This window comes from Symphalangus syndactylus, chromosome 8 (genome assembly GCF_028878055.3).
Source record: "Symphalangus syndactylus isolate Jambi chromosome 8, NHGRI_mSymSyn1-v2.1_pri, whole genome shotgun sequence".
NCBI lineage: Eukaryota > Metazoa > Chordata > Mammalia > Primates > Hylobatidae > Symphalangus > Symphalangus syndactylus.
The window spans coordinates 59,972,517-59,982,278 of NC_072430.2; positions in this window are offsets into that span (position 1 = coordinate 59,972,517).

Here is a 9,762-nt window from a genome sequence, read left to right on the forward strand (position 1 = left end):
AAAATAACTCTTCTTTGAAGGGGTGTTAAAGTCCCCCAGGATTCAAATGTAATAAACAATGTCACACAGTCAAATGTCCATAGAAGCTATCTGGATGTAAATAAAGAGAAGCAATAGAGCAAGAGACATAATATATGGCAGAAGGCCCTTGATCTTAGAGTTGGAGGACCACAGAAAGCAGCAGGAACTGTGGAGAACTGAAAAGGGAATATCCTATTTAAAGAGGGTCCTCGCTATTGAACTTCAACCTGTTGCTGCCTTGTGGAAATGAACAATAATCCAAGTTGTCAAGGGAAACCAGAAATCTGTGTTTTTAATATGAAATTTTAAAATAAGATATTAAAACAAAATATTAAAATGTTAATATGAAATAGCCCAATTACAACATTTTAAACGTTAAAAAGTAGCTAAACATTTTTTTAAAAAAATACTGTGCAGGCCAAAGAAAATGTATTTGTGAAGCAGGCTGAGTTGTAGGTCTCCAGTTTGCAAACTGTGCCATTGTCTTCTATTTGCCCTAGATTCATTTTTCAGGATTATATAGGGTCATTCATAGTTGTCATGGCAAATGTAGCCCCAAAGATTGATATTCATCTCTGGGAAATATTAGGCTTAGCAGGATGCAAAAATGGGAGATTCCGACTTACTAAAAAAGTAGGCCAAAAATCCTATATGCTGTTTGCCATAAGAGTTACACTATTTTTTCACAAAGAGTTTTGACTCCATTTCCCAAAACCAGCCTGCTTTTTCACAGTCCTTCTAATCAGAATTGATTTTTTTTTTTGGTACGAAGTTTCACTCTGCCGCCTAGGCTGGAGTGCAGTGGTGCAATCTTGGCTCGCTGCAAGCTCCGCCTTCTGGGTTCACATCATTCTCCTGCCTCAGCCTCCCCAGTTGCTGGGACTACAGGCGCCCGCCACCACGCCCGGCTAATTTTTTTATTTTTAGTAGAGACGGGGTTTCACCGTGTTAGCCAGGATGGTCTCGATCTCCTGACTTCGTGATCCACCCGCGTTGGCCTCCCAAAGTGCTGGGATTACAGGCATGAGCCACTGCGCCCAGCCTCTGATCAGAATTGATCTTGCAATGCTGTGTAGCTGTATATAGGAGTGAAGAAGCTCTCTATGCATTGATAGGAAAGGACTGCCAATAGATATTCTCAGGTGAAAAAAATCAAGGTGAGGAACAATGTCTAGTGTGCTACTTTTTGTGTTAAAATAGAGGACAATAGAGATATATTTGTTCATTTGCTTGTATATGCATGAAGAAAATCTAAAAGGTTACATTTTAAAAATTAGGAACGACCTGTGGGGTACTGGGCAGATGGCCGGGCACGGTGGCTCACGCCTGTAATCCAGCACTTTGGGAGGCCAAGGCAGGCAGATCACGAGGTCAGGAGACTGAGACCATCTTGGCTTACACGGTGAAACTCCGTCTTTACTAAAAATACAAAAAAAAAATTAACCGGGCGTGGTGGTGGGCACCCGTAGTCCCAGCAACTTGGGAGGCTGAGGAGGGAGAATGGCGTGAACCCAGGAGGTGGAGTTTGCAGTGAGCGAAGATTGCATCACTGCAGTCCAGCCTGGGCGACAGAGCGAGACTCCGTCTCAAAAAAAGAAAAAGAAACTGGGCGGATGGGAACAAACTGGAGAGAAGGCGTTCATTATATACCTTTTCCTTGAGCTATGATATCATCTTTTTGAAAAGTTAAATTAAAAATTATTATATTTTTAGCCACGTGCAGTGGCTCATGCCTGTAATCCCAGCACTTTGGGAGGCCGAGGCGGACGGATCACTTGAGGTCAGGAGTTCGAGACAAGTCTGGCCAACATGGTGAAACCCCGTCTCTACTAAAAATACAAAAAATTAGCCAGGCATCGTGATGCATGCTTGTAATCCCAACTACTTGGGAGGCTGAGGCAGGATAATCACTTGAACTGGGAGGCAGAGGTTGCAATCAGCTGAGATCGCACCATTGCACTCCAGCCTGGGCGACAAGAGTGAAACTCTACCTCAAATTTAAAAAACGAAAAAACAAAACAAAACAAAACAAAAAAACAAAAAAAACCTGTTATCTTTTAATCACAAATCCATATCAAACTAACTTAAGTTTGAAAAGGGTGGTGTATTGGCCTATGTACCTGAAGAGTCCAGGAGCAGGACTAAGCTGCATAAGGCATGGCTGGATAAATTAGGACTTTTTTGCTTTTGTTTTCTTTCCTCTCTAACTCTCAACTCTCAGTTTGAGGGTGTTGGCTGCATTCTCTTACAGCAGATGGCTGCCCCCTAAGGTTCTGGAAAAATGGTTGCAAGATGTATGAGTCACATGCCTACAGTGGCTACAATCTATTATTATAGATTGCCAAGGAGGAAGAGAAAATATCTTTCTCCTTTGGTAATAAAGTCCAAAAAAGAACTCTGGATCATCTTAGGCTACATACCCATCCCTGATCCCTGAACCAATCATTATGGTCAGAAGGTAGAGCACTTTGATTGGCTAGGCTTAGGTCACATGGGGATATTTAGCTTGTCCTCATCTGTATCACATAGAAAGGGCAGGGATATTCCCTCAAGCTAGGGGTGATGGGCCGTGAACACGTATCTATTATAGAACCAAATGGGCTCAAAGTTAAGGCAACCCTTCTAAATCCCTGTGGCTCAGATCTTTATTAAAGACCTGCTGCAGAACTCAGTGAACTGCAAGATGCCAGGTACATGGAAAATGATCATTAATCATCCAAAAATACACTCTTAATTTACATAGGCTGCAAAGTTGAGACTAGAATATGACATCTTTTCCTAGGCCTCTACCTGATTAAAGTTGCTATTTTGCATACCAGGAAACAGAGTAAGCCCCTTTTCCTCAGATTGTTTATTTCACTCAGGTATAAATGGTTTGAAAGCCCACACTAAAATGATGGGAGAAAAGAAGATGCAATACAGCAAGCTCTGATTTCAGAAATGATGAATTAATGTTCACCAACATGACATTTTTCAAAAATAACTCAGCTACGTTCATTAAAAAGTCATCTAGTCTGATGACTAAAGACAAAAGAATGAATGCCCTGTCAGTGAGTTAGCTAGTTTATGCATCCTGCAGCTTTTTCAGGACCTGGGGAAAACTCATTTGCTTCAAGGACTGATTCCTCTCACAATGCATAAGTTGTGGCTATTTTTGAGTGCACCTAAATTCTCTCTTGAAGGCTGAATCAAGCCACTTGAATCCCTTGAACTATCAGTTTCTCTGTCTTTAAAATTGAGATGATAGTTTTATTTTGTAAAATTGTTGGGAGCTGCATTAGTGTCTGCTATAGACTGAATGTTTCTCTCTCCACAAAGTTTGTACATTGAAATCCTAACCTCCAGTGTGATGGTGTTGGGAGCTGGGACCTTTGCATGAGTGGAATTGGTGCCCTTATAAAAGGGACTCCCAGAGAACTCCTGTTCCCTTCTGCCACATGATGTTACATGAAAAGATGTCTGCCTATGCACCAGGAAGCCAGCCCTCACCAGATGCCAAATCTGCTGGCACCTTGGTCTTGGACTTCCCAGCCTTCAGAACTGTGAGAAATAAATCTGTGTTGTTTGTAAGCCACTCAGTCTACAGTAGTTTGTTACAGCCACCCAAGTGGATTAAGACAGTAACCTACTTAGCCAATTGGGTGGCCATGTTTGTGGTAATTTGCACTGCATTGTAATTTGCAATACAAATTAACACAGATGTAGCTTAAAACAACACAAAATTATTATCCACAGTTCTGGAGGTCAGATGTCCAAAATGGGTTGGCAGAGCTGCATTATTTCTGGCGGCTCTAGAGGCAGAAGCCATTTCCTTGCCCTTTCCAGTTCCTAGAGGCTGCCTACATTCCTTGGCTCATGGTCATCTCACTGACGTCTCTCACGGTTATATCTTCTTTTCTGACTCTGACCCTTGTGCCTCCCTTTTATAATCACCCTTGTGATTACACTGGCCCACCCAGGTAATCGAGGATAATATTTTGTATCAAATCATTAATCTGCCATGTAAGGTAACATACTGACAGTTTTTGGTGACTAGGATATGAACATCTTTGGGGGACCATTATTCTGCCTACCACCAGAGTAGAAAATGAAATAATATCTGTGAATTTTCTTAGCACTGTGCTTCCCACATATTAGATACTTGATTAATGCTGATTTTAAGTTTCTAAGTTTTATCAGTTCAGATGTTTGACCATGCATCCTGTCTAGCCTTACACTTTTGGATGTTTAATATCCTGGTAGAGCAGAATATATAATATTATATTCCCATGAATACCAACCTAATTTTTTATACTTATGAGCTCTTTGCACTTATCTTGAAAGAGATTGTTTATCCAAAAATAAAGGGCAGTCCTTGGATGGAACTATTTTAAGCAGCAAAATTGCCAACATGCACATTCTTTTCAGCTACTCTGTAAGGAAGACCAAATGTAACACATGGATTGTGGAGAATTTTCAGAGAATACTCGATGTGCTAAAGAATGTTCCATCTTTTACATGGCAATAAAAGGGTTAATTCGTCAAAGTACACTGCAGGAGGTCAAGATTTGGCAGTACAGGTGTTTGTACCTTAGCACATCTCCCCATTTGTCTTTAGGTTAACAGGTTCCAAGGGCATCCCAGTGTCCTTCTTTTGGGGAGGGTCCTGCTGACCCAAAATTATACTCAGCATGGCCCAGTGGCTCTGATTCAGGGGGTTGAATGGTGATTTTTGATGTTTTTCTCCTGGCCTATTATACTCCAAGGACTTTAATGGCAAAACAGAACACGCTACCACATTGAAGAATGTGCAGTGGACTTTGAGAGCCTCCCAGAATGATTCATGAAGCCTAGTCATATATCTAAAGAAAGGTAAAGATTACAGCTTTATGTATTCTAGCAGAAGAAATGAACGCCCATGATTCCCAGAGGGGTCAATCTTTGCAGTAATGAAGTTTATATTTGGGATGATGGGCCATCTCTCATGTATGTTCTTTTGGTTAATAATAGTCTTTGTTTAGCAGTCACTCTCCTAGGAGGGAACGCTAATGTAATACTCACTGAGTTTTCTGCTGCTGGCTGAGAATTATCAATAGGTCATAAATAAGCTACCATCACATAGAAAAGACAGTAAGATTATATATACTCCTACTACCTCCAATTACTGTAAGAGTAACAATTATAAGGTTGTACTCCTACAGCCACCCTAGGGAGAAAATGAGAGGAAAATGTTCCATTAGCTTAATGAAGAGAGCACGGCAGAGCCACAAATTTCCTCACTATTAGCACCTATGGTGTGCCCCAGCACAGGAGGGAAGCTCAAGTTGCAGGGTAACAATTAAACTTTCTGACAATTAGCCCCTGCAAGGTATGGTCTCTGAACCTGAAGGAGACATTTCAAGGAATCCCATTTACATTTTTCTCACCTCTTGCCTCTGAAATTTGAGTGAGTCATTTGCTTGTGGAAATGGAGGGCGTCAGGGCAAAAGTTTCTTTTACAGATGACTACAAAGCATCATTGGCAGGCTTTCCAGAGAGCACCCATCAACTGAATGCCCTCGTTAGTAAAAGGGATGGTTAAGAAAGGTGAAAGATCTGCAGAGAAATGTTCACACCAACCTAATTAGGGAAAAGATGAACTGGATCAATGTGAGTTCTTCAGCTTTAGTGTTATTTGCGTTACAAAGAAGACCACCAGGCCGGGCGCGGTGGCTCACGCTTGTAATCCCAGCACTTTGGGAGGCCGAGGTGGGCGGATCACGAGGTCAGGAGATCGAGACCACGGTGAAAACCCCGTCTCTACTAAAAATACAAAAAAAATTACCCGGGCGTAGTGGCGGGGGCCTGTAGTCCCAGCTACTCGGAGAGGCTGAGGCAGGAGAATGGCGTGAACCTGGGAGGCGGAGCTTGCAGTGAGCCGAGATTGCGCCACTGCACTCCAGCCAGGGCGACAGAGCGAGACTCCGTCTCAAAAAAAAAAAAAAAAAAAAAAGAAGACCACTGAAGAATAAAAATAGATGTAAGTCTTGGCATTGCAACTGTCAAAGAGTCAGGTTTGCTCCTGGCAGGCCTTGTATTAGAGGGAGAAGAAGTCAGGCTCCCCCGACAGGCTGCCCTGTATTCACATTTTGGCTCTACCGTTCACTCTCATCAAGCCCCTATTTTTCTCCTTTGCAAAATGGAGGTACCAATAGAACAAACTTCCACGGGTTTGGGGAGGATTAAAAGAGAAAATCCATAGAGATTAATCAATAGTAAGTGCTTGACGAATGTTAGGTATTATTATCTAGGTTCAGAATTAGCCTACAACACCATGCATTTGTATAGCATAAGTAAATATGTGTGATAATGAATACTCTCAACATTTCCTTTGCCAAAATTTCCATGTTCAAACTTCACTTGCTTGTAATTAAACAGTTTACTTAAGATCCTCTCAATTTAAGAAGTAGTACAGAATATTTATACAATTTGGAGATGTAATATGTCTGACGTGTTCTACAAATTGCTCATAAATATATGGATAAACATGGGCAAATAATGGACTTTTCCCTCATTATCCAAAACACAAGGGGCTTTTGTTTGCTCCAACTTCTCTATCCAATTAAATGGAATACTGATGTTGAGCACACCAGTCCACTACTGCTCTTGCTCCTTATTGGAGCCAGAGCCTGTTGAAAAGTGGGTGGTCTATTGCCTACCTCTCTGGGCAAGACAAAGCAGTTCTTAGACAAAGCCCAACTTCTCTTCCTTGGAGCTGACTTTGACCATAGTGCAGCTTTAACGTGCGCCTCTTTCTCTTTTATACCCCACATCCTCCAGGGTAGCAGTTGGCCTCAGCAACTCTAGATCAGTCACCTCTTGAATGCAGTTCCCCCTCCCCACAATTTTGCTCAAAATACTCTCAACGGATCTCCTGAATTGAAAATTTCTAACCTCTGACTTCCAATTACAGTTACTAATAGAAAGCTTAAAAAAAAAAGTCAAATAGCAGACTATCTTATTGAGAAACAGTCTTGCTTAGGATACAATATTTCAAGCATTACCTTTCATACCTGTGGGTTTTACACTGATGTTTCAGAAGGTAGTTGGCAATTGCAATTAGGCTTTAGGTGTTTTGTGAAACTACAACAGTTGTTTTTAAAAAAATCTTTTAAAATAGCAAGATACTGAGTTTGAGAAACAGAAGTACTTCTCAATGATACCTTTACCTGTCCTGTGACACCTAGATGTCCTTGTGATGATTAAGCTTGGGTCACTTCTTTTTCCTGGTGTGTGGATTTTGCCTTTCACAGCACTTGCTTCTCTTTTCCCAATCATTAGAGGGCTCACTTTTGCCCCCTGCTACCTGGCTCTCCCCCATTTTGTGACCATTACACATTACGTTGTAAAAATTGTACCCCACTTCCATTCCTAGGACTCTTTGTCCTGATTACCCCTCCCCTCTTTTTTTTAACTCCAAAGAATTTATCACCACCTCATATACTATGTATTTTACTTATTTACATCTTTATTTTCTATCTCATCTTACTGTAGTTAAGCTCCTTGAGATCAGGGGATTTTGTTTTATTCATGCTGATCCCCAGTGGCTAGAATAATGCCTGGCACATAGTAGATGTTCAACAAATAGTTATCTATAGGTAAAATGTATTAATTTTTAAAATTGTGACCCAACCTCCAAAATTATAGGTGAAGATTTTTATAACTCAACTTCCTTAACTATGAACCCTATCATCATTGTCATCATTACTTTTTTCTTATTAATTTGTCTCATCTCTCATGGCTACTAACAATAAAATTTGATACCTACACTAATTTAAAAAGAGATCCAACTTAAAAAAAGAGGCTGACTTTTTAAAAGATTTAAAAAGAGATGGATAAAAAACAGATCATCTAATCATCTTGCCTTGCTTCCACATTTTTCAGATTTAGAAACTGAAAATAGATATAATTGTGATTGCACAGCTACTTGCACGGTGTGGAGCTTGGGGAGTGTTGTTTTAGTTTTAACATGGAAAAGCCCTGTGACTTTATAAAAAGATTTGATAACCTGTGCTCATGAGGATAGATGCTCCCATAAGCTCATGTGCCCTAATTCCCTGTTTGCAATCAAGAGTAATAATTTTGGCTGTCCTTTTATCAAGGTGGATGGACCACATGAGTAGGATGAATAAGGAGGTGCTGATGTAGCATAGTTTGAAAGGTATCTAACAGTATGGAGGCCCTATAGCCCAAAATACAGAACACTGCCAATGTCAGAAATTGCACCATTGGCCTTTTTGCTCAGCTTTACTCACTTTGCAACATTCTACCTGAAAAGCAAATCCTCTAATATTAGAGCACGTGAAGTCGCTAATACTTTAGTGGGGACCCTGAGACTTGGAAGTGATTCCCAAAATCTAGGCACACAGAAGTACTGAGATTTTAGGTGTGGAGAAGAGGCAAAGTGGATACTAGTAATGTACTCAAAGAGAAAGCAAAAATGCTGAGGGTCAACTGCCCAGCTAAAGCCAACTCTGAATTTCCTCCCCAGTAAAATGGGTCAAATGAGCCTGCATAGTGCTAATGGTGGAATATGATGCAGAACGAATCACTTTGTATAAACGCCCTTCGAAGCGTGTGGTTGACACACAATTATTTGAGAATTGTTAATTTACTAATAGATAGCATCCTTGGATCTCCTTCTTACTAAGTGAATATTGATGAACATATAACGTTCAAGGTTGGTGCAGCACATCTTTGAAGGTTTTCTGCAGTTGGATGTCCCTGGCACAAAACAAAGTACGTTTTTGTCGAGAGAGATGAAATGAGGGAATGCAGTAATGTGTCGAGGGCAGGGTAGTCCCCTCCTGATGCAGGCAAAAGGGGATGCAATGTCTGTAGAGAAGTACACAGTAATAAAACTGACCAAAAGTTCGTCTGCTTTTCATTATCACTATGTGCCACCAATTCTAAACTATGCAAATAATAAAATAATCCTCCTGTAAACTACCTTGTGTTAAATTCTAAACAGTTGCTCTGGTTGTGGTTGAGTTGAAATAAAACATATGAAAGTTTCAAATGAGCATATCTTGATAACTTACCCTTTAATAAACATTGTGTCCTACATGTAAATTAATTTGGAGAATTTCCACTTATACAGTTAATCCCCCACAAAAGGGCACTGCTATACCCATTCTTTTTGAGAGTAACAATTGTGAAGTGCTGAAACTCACTTTGAAGGCAATTTCTTTTTTTTTTCTTTTTTTTTTTTTGAGACGGAGTCTCGCTCTGTCCCCTAGGCTGGAGTGCAGTGGCACGATCTCGGCTCACTGCAACCTCTGCCTCCTGGGTTCACGCCATTCTCCTGCCTCAGCCTCTCCGAGTAGCTGGGACTACAGGCGCCCGCCACCACGCCCGGCTAATTTTTTGTATTTTTAGTAGAGACGGGGTTTCACCGTGGTCTCGATCTCCTGACCTCGTGATCCGCCCGCCTCGGCCTCCCAAAGTGCTGGGATTACAAGCGTGAGCCACCGCGCCCGGCCTTGAAGGCAATTTCTATGTTTAAGCAGTATAATTGAAATTAACAATTTAGCGCTGTGATTTTAAAGATGAAGAAACAGAACCTGAGTTACTTCAATTAGGTCATTCTGTGTAGTTTTTATTACAATAGCGAAGCAGCATGCCAAGTCTGAGGCATGCTTTTGACAAGTGCAAATTTAATGTTTTTGACAAGTGCAAATTTTATTTCAAACATCATCTTTTACTAAATTTGAATAGTATTAC